The following is a 19,392-nucleotide window of genomic DNA, read 5'->3' as shown; positions in this document are numbered from 1 at the left end:
AGCCTCCGCCCGCTACTAACGCTTTGTCCACAAGTGGATAGCACCAGCACGGCGCTTCATACACAATCAATCATTTCATGATAAAAGTGACATTGCCAAATGGATTTGGAGCTTGCGCCAGTGTTGTCCTATGTCGTGCCACGCTGACTTCTGGGCAGGCGTGCAGGGCGACCCCTCTGCAGTCCCGTATATTCAACACACCGGATTGACTGACGGACACAGCTGAGGATCATAAGGTCCAAATACACCAGGTGATATCCATCTAAGTCTGCTTTTTGATTAACACGTATTGTTTTTATCAAAAGAACAATTACTTGGTCTGTGATATTTTTTCACAGGACCATTTTTCCTTACAAAAAATTTGTTGCAAAAAGGGCGTGAGCAAATATTATTTTTGCACTAGCGCTCGTCCTGCGCAAGTTGCCACCCCCACTACATCAACACACGCGACTGACTTATTGTCCGTGCCCATGGCCAACTCGCATGCGCCCGTGCCGTTTCCAATGTCGCGGCCGACTCTCTCGTCCGCACCGGCTTACAACACCGCTGCCGACTCTCCCCATCCGCACCGGCTTACAACACCGCGGCCGACTCGGCCGTGAATAATTTCAGTGTCACCGTGGTGATCATCAACTCCGCGGTGGATAATTTCTGGCTTAACATATCAGGTGAAATCCATCCAGTATATTTTTATATTATATATTGTTTTCTTTAAAAGAGAAATTACGCTGGCTTGCAAGTTCTCCAATGCAGGACAAGTTATATCATTGAGCTGTTGAAGGACTCATACCGGTTTGTATCACGGTCAAATATGGAGAATCTCAAGACAACTCCTCGAGTCACCTTAAGACTCGGGGGCTACAATGGCATGACTTGGCAAAATTGGCCAGTATTAATAATTCGGAACTCCAGGTCATTGGAGGCAAAAAATAACCCGGCCCCGGAGACTACTGCTATATTGATAAGAATTTAAAGACCGTCAGAAAATTTCCGGTTCAAAATGAATAATGCCGGTTTAAAATCCGGCTCAAGGTAAACCTGTCTGCCATAAAGCTTTGAAGCTCTCAATATCCAGTTTGAAGTTCCGGTTTAAAAAGAATTCATCTCTCACAAGTTCGAGTTTTCAGAAAAAATTACAGGGACCAAAGAGAGTTTGTTGCACAACACAACTCAAACATAGGCACCCGGCGAGCACAGCTCAGAAATATATCACTTGGGGGCTTCCGACTTATTGAGCTAAGCTATGATTACCCTTTGATCCGGCTCATAGCCACAGTTACAGGTCATTTGGGGGCTTCCTGTTCAAACATAGGTCGTATTTGAACCAAATAGAACATAGCTGTCGGTACCCTGTTGATCGGTGCAATGCCAAACCCACTAGGGGGCTTCTTGATCGTATTCGAATCATAGCTTAACCCCTTTTGGGTCCGACTTTGATCGTATTCGAATCAGAGTCGTTAAAAAACTCTCAAGGTCATTTGGGGGCTTCCTGTTCAAACATAGGTCGTATTCGAACCAAAGAGAACATAGCTGTCGGTACCCTCTTGATCGACGCAACGCCAAAACCACTAGGGGGCTTCATGATCGTATTCGAATCCTAGCTTAACCCCTTTTGGTCCGGTTTACTGATCGTATTCGAATCAGAAGCCTCATTTTTTCTCTGTTTGGCTTAAGTTTTTTGAAAACAATCTTTGGTTTTGTCTTGAGACCTTTTTGTTTATATCTGAAGCATATATGTGGTTTCGATTAACCCGGCTTGACTTTGGATGATAAGTCGCCATATATGACAATCATAAACATTTGGAAGTTTTGGCTTCTAAAGATTGGGTTATCACCCTTACTGCACAAGTATCCTAAACCGGCAGTACGATTCAATATCACAGGAACCGGTTTTCCAAACCGGATTATATTATTCAAATCTTTAATAGCCAACATGGCTGGATTTTTATTATGGTTATCAATATCCAATATTATGATGGAGGTCTTCAAAGTCGCTTCAGCGCAATGGTTATTATTTTATTAAGGGACATGATTTATTTTTACAATGGAGGGAATAGTCCCGAGTCGCTGCAGGCTTACGACCCGACACTTGGGGGCTACATTATTCAAATTGAGATTACATCAAATATGCAAGTCCCATGTCACTGCCAGCATGCACCATGGCACTTGGGGGCTAATGCAAAGTCATTTTTACTGGCCTTATTGAAGACCCGACTCATCACATTGTAATGAGCCGGCCCTTGGGGGCTACCAATTGCTCCTATCAACAGTTCAAGGTACACAAGTCTTAAATCCATTATATTGAAAGGTTCACTACTCAGTTGGAAGAGTACAAAGCTCTTAACCTTATGGACGTGGGTTCGAACCCCATGGAGAGGATTACAGCATATGATATTCTTTTCAAGGAAATATATATAACGTCCCAGCTCAATATTTTTTTACTGAGTCAGCCCTTGGGGGCTACATGTTGCTGCTCAAGTCTACATCTACAAAGTCCCTGCTCATAATGACCCGGCCCTTGGGGGCTACGCCGGTTGAAGTTTTTGTGAGCATAAGACAATTACAAGTCCCAGGTTGATGCAAGCATGACAACCCGACACTTGGGGGCTACAGGTAACACGAATATAAGGAGAAATACTTTCGAATTCTTAGTTTTGAGCTAACCAGCTTGACCCGGCGTCACCAATCATTATGACCCGGTGTCTACAACAATCATAGCCCAACGTCATCAACAATTATGACCCGGCGTCGGCAACAATTATGACCCGGTGTCATCATAAGATTAACCCGGCATCAGCAACAATTACATGACCCGGCATCATTTGTTTATAACCCGACAATTTTGGCAATCATAAATCGGCAAGTTTTACATCTTCAAGCCGGCTGAATATCAGTTGAATATTTGAAGACCAATATTTTTGTCAAGTCAGAGCATTGAAGACCGACTCAAATGGATTCTTTATTTACAATATTTCTTCTACAAGCAAGTTGATTATGAAGCCGGCCTATTGAACCGGATTTTCTAGAAGGAGGAATAAGGACTTAAGGATGATCAGGTGCCGGCTTACAAGAATATTTAACCCGGAGCACAACCTGTCAAATTTGCTCTTGTGTTTATATTGCAGATCAGTTTAACATGGATAAATCCAAATTAAACTGGGGGCTAATGTCGGGGATATACCCCGTGGTATGACCCGGCCGGATATATGACCCAGCCGGACTTGATGTTTCATTGGTAACCGCCAGAGAATTGGCGACTCACGTGTCCGGCGGCTCACTGGTGTGACGACTCACGAGCCTGAAGACTCATTGGTGACCCGGCGGCTGCTTCAGACGGACGACAAGGCCCAAGGCCCATTATGCCGGTTCATACAAAGGTGGGCCGGCTTACGAGGAAAGACATAAGGAATATTCTCCTACAAAGGAAGCAAGACTAGGACTCCACTTGTAATAGAGTAATCCTAATCCTACTAGGACTAGTCATGTAACCCGCCCCTTCAACTTATATAAGGAGGGGCAGGGCTCCCCAAAGAGGGACAAGCAACAAGAAAAGAATCATTAAGGCTAGACACAAAGAGAGGAGAGTCGGATTTACGGCGTCTCCCTCATGAGCATAATGAGACCTAGCCACAAACAACATGTAGGGCTATTACCGGATGATGTTTCCTGGGGCCCGAAGTTGTCTAAATCCTTGTCTTATGTGTCGCATCTCTCGTCTAGATCAACCCCTCTCAAGCTACCACATAGATGCGTTGGCCTCACAACTAAGTCCTCACACTAGGACATCTGCCGTGACAAATCCACGATAGTAGCCAAAATATTGGCGACCCTTTTGTCCACCGGTGCCTTTGCCACCGATGAACGAGGAATGGCTCGGGTGCTCATGCATCCTCCAGCGCGCACGTTGGAGACGAGCTCGCACGAGCTGTGCTTTTTTTTGTCCCACCACGCTGCCCGAGCTGGCCGCAGACCGACCGGCGACCCGCATATTACACCATCCAACCGTAGTCGCACACATTCTGACAGCAACTCAACCAACCAGACGAAATTCATGCAAAGACGGCGATATTTCTCATAAACCATGACGGAATTCATATAATATACCGGATTTTCATACAAACATGACGAATTTCATTACATTCAAATCAACTAAGTGGTGCTAGTTCTGGACACCACAGGTATATAATACCTGGCCTAAATGGTCGCCCGCTGATCCATTTGTGTTCCTCATGTCCGGCAGCACGATCACCGGACTGTCGGGAGCCCCGGAGGTATATGCTTCAGCGCGAAGGACATCTCGCTTCCCCGCTGCCCAACTGATATGGTTGGCTGATGCCCAAGATGATGGTGGAAGGGGGCTTCTCCACTTCCGTGGAGCCCATGCGGAGTCGACGAAGGTCCTCGCAACAAAAGGATCCGGCAAGACACCTGCTGTGTATGCCGGCGTCGTCTCCGCGGTGGCCTTCATGGGACCCAAGCGGCGGCGGCCTCCCGTGTTCTACTTCTCGTCGATGATGGCGGTGGATGCGGAGGCGCTGGCCACCGACTCGTCGCTCTCTGCGCACCCGGCCTTTGTCTCTGCTTGCATGGCGCGGCCGCCGGCATGGGAGTCTCGGCCACAGAAATGGGTGATGCGGTTGCAGACACGGGAGGCGCGGTACGAGGCGGCGGCATGGACGGCAGCGACGACGCCCGTGCGCCGCTCCTCGTCGAGCTGGCCTGGAGCGGCAAGTTGTTGAACCACGTCCCGGCTTGAGGCGACAACTAGCTCTGTCGGGTGAGGGGAGGGAGGTGGATCAGCGAGCTGCATAGCTCATATCCGGCGGGCTCGGCGGGCCACCCAGCCGGCTTGGATGCGGTATAACTACTCTTCGTAAGCCATTGTAAGAGTGGACAAAATGGTGAAGGAGGAGATAGTGGAGCGGCGGAGGGGTCGATTCTTGGCCGGCGTTTGGCCTCGTTTAAATAGGAGATTAAATAGACGGCGGACGGGAGGAGCTTGGCCGGCGTTGCGTTTAATGCCGGCCCGGTCATGAACGGACGTGTGTCCAGAGTGGATTTCCCGGCTTCCACACGGGTTTCATGGAGGCGTTTGAATGCGGCAAGGAGGCGTGTTCAGCCGGGCGTGCATCAACTGGTGCCCTCGACTCTGACGTACGACACCGCGCCGTTCTTCCACTGACGTGTGGGCTCTTTGGGTATATGGCCTGCATGTCAGTGACCCAATGTAGGCAGTGCAGGGCAGAGGAACTTTTGGTGGGCCTGGGCGGTGAGAAGCGGGCATTTCATAAACCGATGATTGTTCATTGAGTGTGACATCATCTATTTCATCTTGATAAGCCTACTATATAAAGTAAGAGAATTTTAAAATTTTCATATATACGTTGATACCTGTTCGATACGTTGTGATTCATAAAGACCGCTGCAAACATCAATGTTCTGCTTATCATAGACAAGATTGATTAAACCTTGCAAAAAAAGATAAGATTGATTAATACCCGTAACAATCCATGTCCTTAACAAAGGGTGCATGCACATATAGGTTGAGCGTGTGTCTTGCGTCGTGTGAGGTGTCGCCTATGTGCATGCAGGCGTGCGAGTGTTGCGTGCGTGCATGTGTACGTTTCAGTGCTGCATGCATGTGTGCGTACGTGCGTGTGTTCATGAGTGCATGTGTACGTGTCGGTGTTGCACGCCTGCATGCGTGCGTCTGTTCGTTATGTGTGCGTGTCAGTGTTGCACGCCTGCATGCGTGCGTGTGTTCATGCGAGTGTTGCGTGCGTGCATGTGTACGTGCAGGGTGAGGCTACACGTCAGTCGACTGACTTTTTCATCTCTGGTTAGTAGTTTTTCCAGCCGTTGGATACGAAATTAAGGGCGTGTAGTTTATCTTCAACCTCCACCCCCTGAGCCGCCAGCCACCGCCGGCCGAACCGCCGGCCGCTGCCGCCCAGGGCCGGTCCGCGCGGCCACGCCGCCCCACCCGCCCCGAAACCACTCCCCACCATCGGTCCGCCGCCCCGCCCGCCCCGAAACCACTCCCCGCCATCGCTCAATCACCGCGCCCCCACCGCCGACGACTGCCAACCAGAGGTCTCACGACTTCGAATCCCCACCGACCACTAATTTATTACCATTTATGTCCTTCATACACGCACTAATGGGTGGGCCCTATGGTAATGTGCGCTGCTGATTGTGGACCGTTTGACTGGTCAATTGATCGTGTCATCAACAAATTACGGAGCTGTATGGTGAGCCAGTGACCGTATAATCACCCTAAAATGTATTTTATTAACACAGTACAGACACAAACTACCAGTTCTTTCTTTCATATACGCGCTGACAGGTGGGCCCCACGGTTACGCGCCCTGATGGTGCAACACTAGTTGCACCACGTGGAACGTTTGACTGGTCAATTGATTGTGTCATCAACAAAATACGAAGTTGTACGGGTGAGCAAGTGACCGTATAATCACGACATGTATTTTTTTAACACGGTACAGACGCAAGCGCTCATATATACACGCAAGCACTCACCGCTATAAGCGCACACACGCAGACCCTACCCCTATGAGCACCTTCGAGAGAGTGAGCCAGCATATGATCTTGAGATTTTACGAAGTCACCATAGGTGCCTCGTAGTCGAGTGGAACGTCTCCTCCCACTGAACGCATATCGCCGGAAAAATACTGAAACTAACCGAGGATAAATGCGAGCACCAGGACTTTAACCCTGGTGGGCTCGAGAAACCACTGTCCTCCTAACCATCCAACCACAGGTTGGTTAGCACCACAAAATGTATGTGCTGACTGTGATGAGCTTATTCTGAAGTCCAGTGACCATATCGTGCTTTCGCTTCAAATACAATGACCATAAGTGTCGTCAACAAAATACGGAGCACGCATAAAATACAATGTTTGTCAGTGTCATCAACAAAATACGGAGACGTATCATGAGCTAGATACCGTATGATCACCACGAGAATATATACGGTGACCGTAATGAGCATATTCTGAAGTCCACCGACCGTAGAGTGCTTTCGCTTGAAATACAGTGACCGTCACGCGTGAATGTGTCATGGGCATGCATACTTTTAGAGGGCTGAGAGATAGTTTGTGTGCGTACGTGAAAGTGGTGTAGAAAGATGGGGTGTCCGGTGGAGACAAGGGGAGATATGCCCTTCATTTCTCTTTCCCGTGACTAATATTTTAGGAGAAAATATAAACATTCACAATGCAGAACAAATATTTTTGGATGCACCATGCAATTAACTTTCATGTATTAGTGGCCGATTGCATGTGTGGTGTGGTGGGCACATCATTTTCTAGTTGGGGTGGGCACATCATTTCTAGTTGTGGTGGGTCAACATGAGGACTCATGGGTCAGTTCCATCCTGCACCACATATGTTGGAAAGAGACGCATTATACGAAGACCCATGTGGAGGACTCGGCGTACAACACGAAGCTACCAGAGTCTTGGAGGACTCTATCCCCACTGGTGATAAGCCGACTATATATGATTTGTAACCCTAGGCCCCGAGTATGTTATAGAAGCCTGGGGGCTAGTTCGTCGATAGTATACACACATGCACAATGCCTGGTATTCACGTGTACTTTGTATACACCCCTATCACTAATATACATTACCAGGAGTAGGCTTTTTCCTCAACTGCAAGGGTCCGAACTTGGGTATAACCTTGCCTCGTATTACCATCCAGCCTAATAGTCAGGATATCCTACTGAATGATCTGATGGGATCATATCTGCCAACTACTAAGAGAGAGGTGTGTCTGTGGGGGGGGGGGGGATGTGTGCGAGAGAGGCCTAAAGATAATGTGCGCGCGGGAGACACGTAGGCACATATATGTGCGTATAGAGGGCTAGTAGAGACCATGCGTCTGTATATATGCATGTGATAGAAATAGTGTTTTCCAACTGAGATTAGTGAAAAGAGTGGTACATAGTAGTCAGAAAGAGAGAGAGAGAGAGAGATACAGAGAGAGTGTGTGCGTGAGATACCCCGACACCCCGGGAGAGATTGTGAGCATGTGTGAAAGAGAAATGCCGATGTATATAAAGTGTGTGCACTTATGCGTTAGATAGAGAGATATATAACACGTTTGTGAGAACGGGCCGAGGCATAGTGCATCTATGTGTAAAAGGCGATTCTACGCATTAAATTAAAATATATATGGCATTATTATTTTTGGATGAGATCATGAATTTTGCAATTTGTGTATGAACGAAAATTGGTCTATCAGACACCCATACTCTATTTAATTCTAACATGTGCATGTGTTTATTTCATATTATCGATCCATAGAGTGAGAGCGGTTTGAAATACAGTCAATGCATTGCTTTTGCAATTCATATATAAACATTAATTAGTGCACTCCATGTTGTTAGTGTGAAGCACTTTATACATTTATCACTTACATGGATACATTCCAAATTGCTAGCGATGAAATAGAATACATGTTGAATTCAACATAAAGGGTGTTTCGAAGATTCAAATTCATAGGAAGTGCATTCATCTATTTGAACCCGAGATAATGGCATTTGTAAATCACATCTAAAAGGGGGCATCAATATTTTTTGTGCGTTTGAACATACTATATATTCATACGCATGTCTAACTATTTTTTCGCAACCAAGGGGATTATATCTGGAACCATGCATGAACTGAGGTAAGTTGCATATTTTTTAATATATACTCGTGTACAATGTATATTCAAATGTACCCCATCCATTCGAAAATAATCATAGTTTTAGGACTTTCAAGAGTAAAGATTTGTGAAGTTTGACAAATCCTGAAAGTTCAATTCAAGAGAACCGAAAACGTTAATGCTTCTGCTCCCAAATATTGAACGAAGCGCCAAATAAGCCTCCGGTCACCCGAAACCGTGCAAGACTAATGTTTGGTGGTAGGAAATTACTGTCCTGACTCTGGCACGTGTAGCCTATCGGCCCAATGTCCAAAGGTCTAAACCGGGGTAGGTTTGTAACTTCACCAACATGCCAGTCTCAACCGCCTCCTAGAAGCATTCATACGCCGTGGGCGCCTAAACACCCATGCGCTCGACCAAAATCTATCCCGCCCACCATTTGGGACACCTGAGATTACTGTCCTACCCCCAACCCGCCATATGTCCGAAATTTTAGATGGGGGAAAGTTTGTAACTTTCCCCAAATTTCAAACAAGCGCGTCCCAAACCAAAACATTGTTCACCCTTAGTTCCCCCTTCCTCTGTTTCCCATTCATACTCCGTGGGCGCCAAAACACCCTCTCGACCAGCCGCAAAACCCCAGCCTCCTCCGTCCTCCACCCCATCGCGCCCAATCCACCGCCGCCCTCCTCCATCACGCCGGAGCCGGTACCCCGACGTCGTCGTCCAACGCAACCGCAACGCCCTCAAGGACTTAGCAGCTGAAGCCGAGGGAGAGCTGCCTCCACGACGCCCACACCAACGTGCACCGTACCAGAACCACTTCGACCATGCCGTCCTGTGCCTCACCGCTGCCGCTCCACTGTCGCAACTGTCCACAGCACCGGAGCTGTTCCCGCTATGCCGTCGTTCGCTGCCTCGGATCTAGTTCCTCGCTGCCGACAGATGGCCACCGCACCACAGTCAACAACTTGGCCATGGGTTCATCCAAGGCTCCATTGTTCTCCACAACTTATCGTTTCCAGCGAACCACAAGAAGATCGTTGGAAAAACAGAAGGAGGACACAACACTGCCAGCAGAAAGAGGTAATCCTCTTCCCTTATTAGTGCAAATCTTACGTCTCTGCTCATACTGTGTTCATCCCACGAAAGAAACTAGTTGAGCGCTTCGTACTGCATCTTCTTCGTGATACTAAATGCACAAGGTTTCCTCCCATTTACTATTTCACCTTTGCTAGAGGTCAGTAGCCCGCCTGGATTTCAATTCAGGGTCAGTCGAATCGCAATTAAAAGAAGCAGCACCTGCTTAGGCGCGCGGAGCACCTAGTCCGCCTATTCGCCGGGGAAGCGGCGCATCGGTGTCTATCATAGGGGTGTGGGGCGCAGGAGCTGCTTGCGCCCGATCTGGAGGTCGGCGGGGCTTGAAGGGATGGCCGAGGCGGTGCCAAGCACGGCGGTGTGGTGAGGTCGAGGGGAGGGCGGAGGCAGGGGACTGGGCCGGTGGTCGCTGGCGTTTCGAGGAAGATCATAACACTGACTGGCTGGAGGTAGATGAAGGCGATCTGCCCGTTCTTTGTACATTGGACGGTGCAGAAAAAATGAACTGGCCTATTTGTTTTCAGTCGACTATTATTTTCATAGGACCACACCTTGTGGTGTGCTGGAGGAGCATTTGCATTTCCCAGCCATCCATGTGCTCATATTTCAAAATCCTAGAATCTAGTAATTTCGTGTGCCATGCATGTTGTAGAGCTATCATATGTCTCCCTTCATTTATTTTTCACCGACCTGCTATCTGCTACCTTTACACTATACTACTTGTGCACACACTTCACCCATACTCACATTATTGTTTTTTTATGCATGGGTATTTCAGACTCTGACGCAGTGTTGATATATACAAAAAAGAAAAGACAGAAGTCACTCCAGTGTAATTCGAAGATAAGCACTAAGCGTCTCAACGCTCTAAAGGGTGCAGTGCGAGCAGATGGAGACAGTAAACGTAGCTCTGCAGTTGATGATCTGAATTGCCACACACAACCATCCCAGGTGCTTGCTTTAACTTCGCGCTGTCAAATGTGGTTGCATGTTGCATATGGTGTCTAGCTTGTATTGCTTCCAAGTTGGTTAAATTGCATCAGCTTACTTTACACATTATACCTTTGATAATGACATGCCTTCCTGTTTTTGATACATACTACATATGTCTATTAACCATGTTCGTACATCAAACTAATGCTCTTTTGTATCCCTCATCAGTCACTTATGACGAGACAGTCACCCGAGTGGGTTACTGTGAGACGCGCTACTCGTTTAAAGAGTGCAGTGTCATCCTCCCCACATGATTCTCAAGAAACAGCAAGGCTAAATGAAGATAGTCAACGTAGCTCTCTAGTTGATGACCGCAATTCCCCCACACCACCATCGCAGGTGCTTGCTCTTACTTGGCAGTGTGATATGTGTTTGCATGTTGCATATGGTGTCTACCTTGTAATGCTTCTAATTAGGGTAAATTGCATCTGCTTAGTTAACACATTATACCTGTGAATATGACATGCGTTCCTGTTTTTCATACATATATATTATGTCTTTGTATTAACCATGTTCTTAATCAAACTACTTTTCTTGTGTATCCCTCATCAATCACTTCTGACGAGACACCTTCAAGTTGACAATGTAATGTTGGTTGCATCTTGCATATCATTTCAAACATGTATTGCCTCTAATTTGTTGAAGTTCCATTTATAATGAGACACATCTAACTTGGTAGAGTGATTTTGGTTGGATCTTTCATATGGTGTCTAGATTGCATTGCTTCCAATTTGTTGAAATGCCTTCTGCTTAGCGTTTTTCGTACATATTCCATCCTCCTACAATGTGGTCACCATACATAAAAGTTGTGTTCGTCAGTATAATGCATCAATGAATTTGGAAGTGCAAATTTCATTCCTTTTTCTTGTGTGTTTACTTGACAAGGCAAAATCTAAAAGGACGAAGGCACGGAATGATGGTGGTCCTTTGGAGCAATCGAAACAGATGATCTCTGCAGATTCTCCTGCTACTCCTACTGCAGTGCAAGTTCCAAATCTCATCTCCCCTACTCCACAACCCGAGGTGCTTGTTCTAACATGGCAGTGTGATATCTGGTTGCATGTTGCATACGGTGCCTAGCTTGTATTGCTCCTAATTTGTTAAATTGCATCTCCTTAGCTTACACATTATACATGTGAATATGACACGCCTTCCTGTTTTTGGTACATACTACATCTGCCTATCACACCATGTTCTTACATCAAACTACTGTTCTTGTGTATCCTGCATCTATCGCTTATGACGAGACAGTCACGCCCGTGGGTTAGTATGAGACGCGCTACTCTTATAAAGAGTGCAGTTTCATCCTCTCCACATGATTCTCAAGAAACAGCAACCTAATTGAAGATATTCAACGTAGCTCTGTACTTGAAGACTGCACTTCCCCTACACCACCATCGCAGGTGCTTGCTCTAACTTCGCAGTGTGATATGTGGTTGCATGTTGCATACGGTGTCTAGCTTGTAATGCTTCTAATTCAGGTAAATTACATCTGCTTAGTTTACACATTGTACGTGTGAATATGACATGCCTTCCTATTTTTGGTACACACTAGATCTATGTGTTAACCATGTTCTCACATGAAACTACCTCTCTTCTGTATCCTGCATCAATCACTTACGATGAGACACCCTTATTCGTTGCATATTGCATATTATTTCTAGCCTGTTGTGATGTATTGCTTCTAATTTGGTCAAATACATTTGTTACGCCACCCTTTTAATTTGGCAGAGTGATATTGGTTTCATCTTTCATATGGTTTCTAGCTTGCATTGTTTCTAACTAGTTCAAACACCTTGTGCATAGTTTACACTTTCATGCCGTCCTATTTTTCATACATATTCCATCCTCCCATCATGCGGCTGTCTTACATGAAAGTAGTGCTCGTCAGTATCATGCATCAATGAGTTCTGAAGAGAAAATTTTATTCCTTTTTCTTGTGGGTTTGACTTGACAAGGCAAAATCAAAAAAGAGGAAGGATAAGAGTAAGAAAGGCGATGATGGTGGTCATCTGCAGCAACGTAAACGGAGCATCTGTACGGATTCTCCTCGTACTGCTAGTGCATTACAAGTTCCAAATCTCCGCTCCCCTACTCCACCATCCAAGGTGCTTGCTCTAACTTGGCAGTGTGATATCTGGTTGCATGTTGCATATGGTGTCTAGCTTGTATTGTTCCTAATTAGTGTAAACTGCATCTGCTTAGCTTACACATGATACATGTGAATATGACACACTTTCCTATTTTTGGTACATACTATATCAGTCTATCACACCATGTTCTTACATGAAACTACTCTTCTTGTGTATCCTGGGTCAGTCACATATGATGGGACACCTTTAAGTTGGCAATGTGATATTGGTTTGCGTCTTGAATATGATTTCTAGCATGTAGTGCTTCTAGTTTGATGAACGCCACCTATGACGAGACAGTTTTAACTTGGCAGAGTGATATTGATTGCACCTTCCATATGGTGTCTAGCTTGTAGTGCTTCTAATTTGTTGAAGTGCCTTCTGCTTAGTTACCACATCATAGGTGTGAATATGTCAAGCCGTCCAGTTTTTCATACATATTCCATCCTCGTATCATGACTTTGCCTTTCATCAGAGTAGTGTTCGTCAGTATCATGCATGAATGAGTTCTGAAGAGCGAACTTTATTCCTTTTTCTTGTCGGTTTGACCTCACAATGCAAAATCAATAAAGCGGAAGGAAATTGGCAAGGCATTGGATGATGGTGGTCCTTCTGAGCAACTGAAACGGAGGGTCTCTAAAAATTCTACTCCGCCATCCTCCCAACAAGATTCGCAAGACAACGCAAGGCTAGACAGTCAACGTAGATGTGTAGATGATGAGCACATCTCCCCTACTCCACCATCACAGGTGCTTGCTCTAACTTGGCACTATTATATGTGGTTGCATGTTGCGTATGATGTCTAGCTTGTATTGCTTCTAACTTTGTTGAATTGCATCTGCTTACTTTACACATAATGCCTGTGAATATGACACGTGTTCCTGTTTCTAGAACATACTATATCTGATCACACCATGTTCTTACATCAAACTACTGTTCTTGCATATCCCGCATCAGTCCCTTATGATAAGGCACCTTTAAGTCGCTGATATTGGTTGTGTCTTGCATATGATTTCTAGCATGTACTGCTTCTAATTTGTTGAAACGCCAGACAGTTTCAACTTGGCAGAGTGATATTGGTTGCACCTTTCATATGGTGTCTAGCTTGCAGTGCTTCTATTTTGTTGAAATGCCTTCTGCTTAGTTACCACATCATAGGTGTGAATATGTCACGCCGTCCTGTTTTTCGTACATATTCCATCCTCGTATCATGTGTTTGCCTTTCATCCGAGTAGTGTTCGTCAGTATTATGCATGAATGAGTTCTGAAGAGCAAATTTTATTCCTTTTTCTTATCGGTTTGACTTCACAATGCAAAATCAATACAGCTGAAGGAAATTAGTCCAGCAGTGGATGATGGTGGTCCTTCGGAGCAACTCGAACAGAGGGTCTCTACAGATTCTACTCCGCCATCCTACCAACAAGATTCGCAAGACAACACAAGGCTGGACAGTCAACGTAGCTGTGTAGATGATGAGCACATCTCCCCTACTCCACCATCACAGGTGCTTGCTCTAACTTGGAACTATTATATGTGGTTGCATGTTGCGTATGATGTCTAGCTTGTATTGCTTCTAACTTTGTTGAATTGCATTTGCTTACTTTACACATAATGCCTGTGAATATGACACTTGTTCCTGTTTCTAGAACATACGTGTAGATGATGAGCACATCTCCCCTACTCCACCATCACCAGTGCTTGCTATAACTTGGAACTGTTATATGTGGTTGCGTGTTCCATATGATGTCTAGTTTGTATTGCTTATGATTTTGTTGAATTGCATCTGCGTAGCTTACAACTTATACCTCCAACGATCACTTACCCATAAGACACATTTAACTTGGGAGTGTGATGTAGGTTGCATCTTGCATTGTCTTCTAGCTTGTACTGCTTCTAATTTCTTGAAATGGCACTTACGACGAGACACTTTTTACCTGATAGAGTGATATTGGTTGCATGTTCATATGGTACGTAGCTTTCATTTCTTCTAATTTTGTCGAAATGCCTTCTGCTTACTGTTTTTCATACATATTCCCTCCTCCTATCGTACATCTGAATATGCAATGCTGTCTTCTTTTTGTATATATTCCATCCTCCTATCCTGCGCTTGCCTTATATCAAAGTAGTGTTCGTCTGTATCATGCATCAACCAGTTATGCAGAGCTAATTTTATTCATCATCTTTTGGTTTTGACTTCATAAGGCAATATCAGAAAATAGGAAGGAAAAAAGTAAGTTAGGGGATGTTGGTGGTCCTCCGGACCGACGCAAACAGAGACTCTCTAGATTTGCCACTGCTACTACTAATGAAGTTGAACCACCAAGTCTACATGATGAGTTCATCTCCCGTACTCCACCATCGCAGGTGCTTGCTCTAAGTTGACAATGTGATAATTGGTTTCATGTTGCATATGTCGTCTAGCCTGTATTTCTTCTATTTTGATTAAATTGCACCTGGTGAGTTTATATGTTATACATGTGCATACGACATGCCTTTCTGTGTCTAGAATACACTGCATTATTCAATCATACCATGTTCTTACATCAAAGTACTGCTGTTGTGTATCCCGCATCAGTCACTCATGATTGGACGCTTTTAACATGGCAGTTTGATAGTGGTTGCATCTTGCATTGATTTCTATGTTGTACTGCTTCTAATTTTTCAAAATGCCACTTATGACAAGACACTTTTAACTAGGCATAGTGATATTGGTTGCATCTTTCATATGGTGTCTAGCTTGCATTACTTCTATTTTCGTGAAAATCCTTCTTCTTAGTTTACTGTGACACCCAAGTTTTTATTTGGATTTTTCAAAAGATTTTTATTTGACTTGAGGGGAGTGATTTAAATTTTTCCTTTAAGAGAACTCTCCCTCTCAAATATTTTTTTGGCAAAAGTTTTATTTGGATTCACCCAAGATCTGTCTTTGGTCTTGGAGGTTCTTGCTTTTCATTTGGACTCAAGACCAAATGTTCTTCTTTTGGGGAAAACAACTTTTAAAAAAATCTTTTTGGCAATGCACTATGGCTTTTGGAAAACTCCTTTGCCACTTTCAACAATTCCTTCTTGCCATGGCCTTAGTGCAAATCCTCTCTCCTAACCCTTCCCTCACCTTTGGATCACTTCATCAAATCCAGCAAGTTGGACCTCCCCATGTGATCTTTTCCATTTGAATCTAATTCAAACAAATTTCTGTCTTCTATCCTACTACTTGGAGATTTACAAAGGAACTTCACTTTCTGTTTTGATTTTTGCCCCCAAACCAACTCTCCTCCCTAGTCCTTTGAACCCTCAACCAAGATCCATGAAGATCCACTTGTCTTCAGTTCAAAATTTTCAAACTACACTTGCTGCAAGTTTGGACCAGATTTGTCAAATTTGGTGACATTCATTCAAAACCTTCTCCAAAAATTCCAAGTAAAATCAGGCAGCCTCTGGGTGCATTGAGTGGTCATCTCACCAAGTTACAGCTCCAGAAAAATTCATCTGATTGCAAAAACCTTCTGTCGAACACCTGCAGTGCACTGTCTTTGTCACATTCAGAAAGTTCAGAGAACACTGCAGTGGCTTACTGTCGTTTTCTTCAGAGAAGGACGTCGATCTCGCCAGTGCCACCGCGTCACCTTGCTCCTCGTCCCCTCCCCCTTGTTCCTGCACCGCACGAACGCCTGGCGCCTTGCGGGCGTCGGCGACGAGCAGCAGAAGGTGCGCCGCCCCGTGACCGACGCCGGCGGCGGCTTTGCGGACGCCAGCGGGAGACACGGCGCCGACTAAGCCACCCAGCGCCGCCCAAACCACCGGAGCTCGCCGCGTGGCCTTCCACTCCCCCGAACGCGCTGACCACCCTCGTCGTGAACCGCAGGGCGCGGAGCGCACTCTCTGCCGCCGTCGAGCCCGTGCGGTCACCTCACCGTGGACCGACGCCATTACGCCAAGACCATCCCCGTTTAGCTGTGAAACGACTCCAGTAACCTCCACTGATGCTGCCTGGCCACTCAAACCTCCTGCCAATCCACTGCTCCGCCATAATCGCTTGCCGGAGATTCTACATTCACGGCCACCCCGTCGATCCGCCTATAAATAGAGGCCCCGAGCTTCAACTCGAGCACCCACCATCCCTACACTCCCCCTAGAGCACGCCTAGCCACTGGAAGAGCCCCGAGGAGGTCTCCTTCCTCGACTCCGACCGCCGCGACCCGCCACGGGATCCAGCCCGATTCGCCCCCGTGTGTGCTCCTCCGCCTCCATTCTCTTACCAGTAGCTTCACCATGCATCCCTCTTTCTGACCCGCACTTCAATTTGAAGCTTGCAGCCCTCCACCGGAGTTCCCCATCCTCACCCGAGCCGCCGTCCGCCGGAGATAGTGTCGCCGTCGACGTGGTGCTCCCCGTTGGACGAGTCCACCACCCACCGACGCGGAAAAGGACGCTGAAGCTCTTGGTACCCTCCGTTTCTCCTAACTCGCCGTGGTTCGACGCTGGCGTCCACCGCAGTCTTCGGGCGCCGGCGAGCTTTTCAAACCTGACATGTGGACCCCGCATGTCAGCCTCTGTTTTATTCCACCGCGAACCGTTTTCTGTTGACGCCTTCGGGCAAATACGTTTTCTCCTTTACGCTTGCGCATTCCCAATCGAACCGTTTTCTGTTTTCTCAGTTAAAACCCTGGAACTTTTCTGTTTCATTACAGATAAGTCCCTGGACAGAAACCTTTATAACTTTTTAATAAAAAGGAATTTTTGAGTGATTCTTTTTCTGACAATCTTCAAATTTTGTCTAGTTTTTTATGGGATTTATTTGAAAAATATTTGGAAAAGTTTCTGTGTATGTGTTGGTTTTCATGTTAGTATCCGTTTCGTGATTGCCGTAGGTTCCGGAAGGGGTGACGGAGCCGCGAACTTCGCCGAGCTAGACTCCGACTTCTCCGAACCAGGCAAGCATGTTTTGAACATTTGATATGACAGGTGTTTGCATGTTTGCGTGAAAGTTGGTGCGTGGCATATGAGTGTCGGTAAATACCTCGTTGCTTGTAAGGCAACTACCCGGTCGTCCTAAAGTCGGGATGATCTCTGATGAGAGATGGCCTAATCATGTGGTGACATGAGGGGCAGCAAGGTGGTACTGTTGTAGCATGCCAGCCTTGCGTCATCCGACTTTCTCCGACGTTAACATGGTTGCAGCCACGTTATCGTTCTTTTTCCGCATGTTGCAAAGTTGCGATGATCTCTGATGAGAGATGGCCTAATCATGTGGTGACATGAGGGGCAGCAAGGTGGTACTGTTGTAGCATGCCAGCCTTGCGTCATCCGACTTTCTCCGACGTTAACGTGGTTGGAGCCGCGTTACCGTTCTTTTCCCCTTCCGTGCTACCACATGTCTCATTGCCAGGATGCGGTTTAGTAAGTTGGTAACCTCTTTCCGTGTACACACCAAACAGAGAGGCCGGGATGATGGTACCTTGGCCCAGGATTAAAGCCAGTCATTCGGTCAGGGGGCATGGGTGTTTCCGGTTGGGACCGAGAGGGGGGGCACCCCCTTAAAGCGCGCGTATAGAAATTTGATCCCATGCTACGCGAGGTTGTAGCCTCCCCGTCTCAAGGTTTTTCTTGAACGTTGCCGAGGGTGATCCCTGGCTTCGAATGGTTGAATTGGGTGTGTACTGGTTAGACGTGTTTCTTCCAAAACACCGTAGACGGAACTAGTCCCCGTGACTACTGAAATCCGTTGGCTGTGGTTAAGTACAAACTCTGCAGAGTCAATTCTTTCCATATCATCATATCCATGATCAAGTAATGAAAACATTATTATCCATATCTATCCGCATTGGAAAGCCTGTTCCCGGTGAACAAGCTCAAGTGGTAATCCAGATTCATTGTCATTCTTGTGGATGGACTAACTTTATATTTGTTTCATGCTCGTGATAAATTATGTTCCCAAACTGTTGTGTTATTGAGCTGTGATATAAGCCCTTTATGTGACGTCGCGCAGACGTCCGACTGTGGCGTGTTTTTGTTTCTTACATTAAATATAAGCCCTTTATGCGATGTCGCTCAGACGTCCGACTGTGGCATGCACTGTCTTTAATTTCTGTTATAAGCCCTTTATGTGGTGTCGCCCCGATGCCCGACTGTGGCATTATCATTCTGCATTTTCCGCTCGAGGAGTCTTTTAGACACTCGTTTGGCACCTGTATTATTATTCCGCATTTTCCGCTCGAGGAGTCTTTCAGACACTCGTTTGGCACCTGTACTACTATTCTGCATTTTCTGCTCGAGGAGTCTTTCAGACACTCGTTTGGCACCTGTACTACTATTCTGCATTTTCCGCTCGAGGGGTCTTTCAGACACTCGTTTGGTACCAGTATTACTATTCTGTAGTTTCCGCTCGAGGCGTCATTCAGACCCTCGCTTGGCACCCAGTATTTATCATCTCTGTGTCTGATCGCACTGGTTAACTTATTCATGTACTTCATGTCTGCATTTGTTATACCTTATGTCCGAACTGT

This window comes from Aegilops tauschii, chromosome 4 (genome assembly GCF_002575655.3).
Source record: "Aegilops tauschii subsp. strangulata cultivar AL8/78 chromosome 4, Aet v6.0, whole genome shotgun sequence".
Taxonomy (NCBI): domain Eukaryota; kingdom Viridiplantae; phylum Streptophyta; class Magnoliopsida; order Poales; family Poaceae; genus Aegilops; species Aegilops tauschii.
This window is presented reverse-complemented; position numbering follows the sequence as displayed.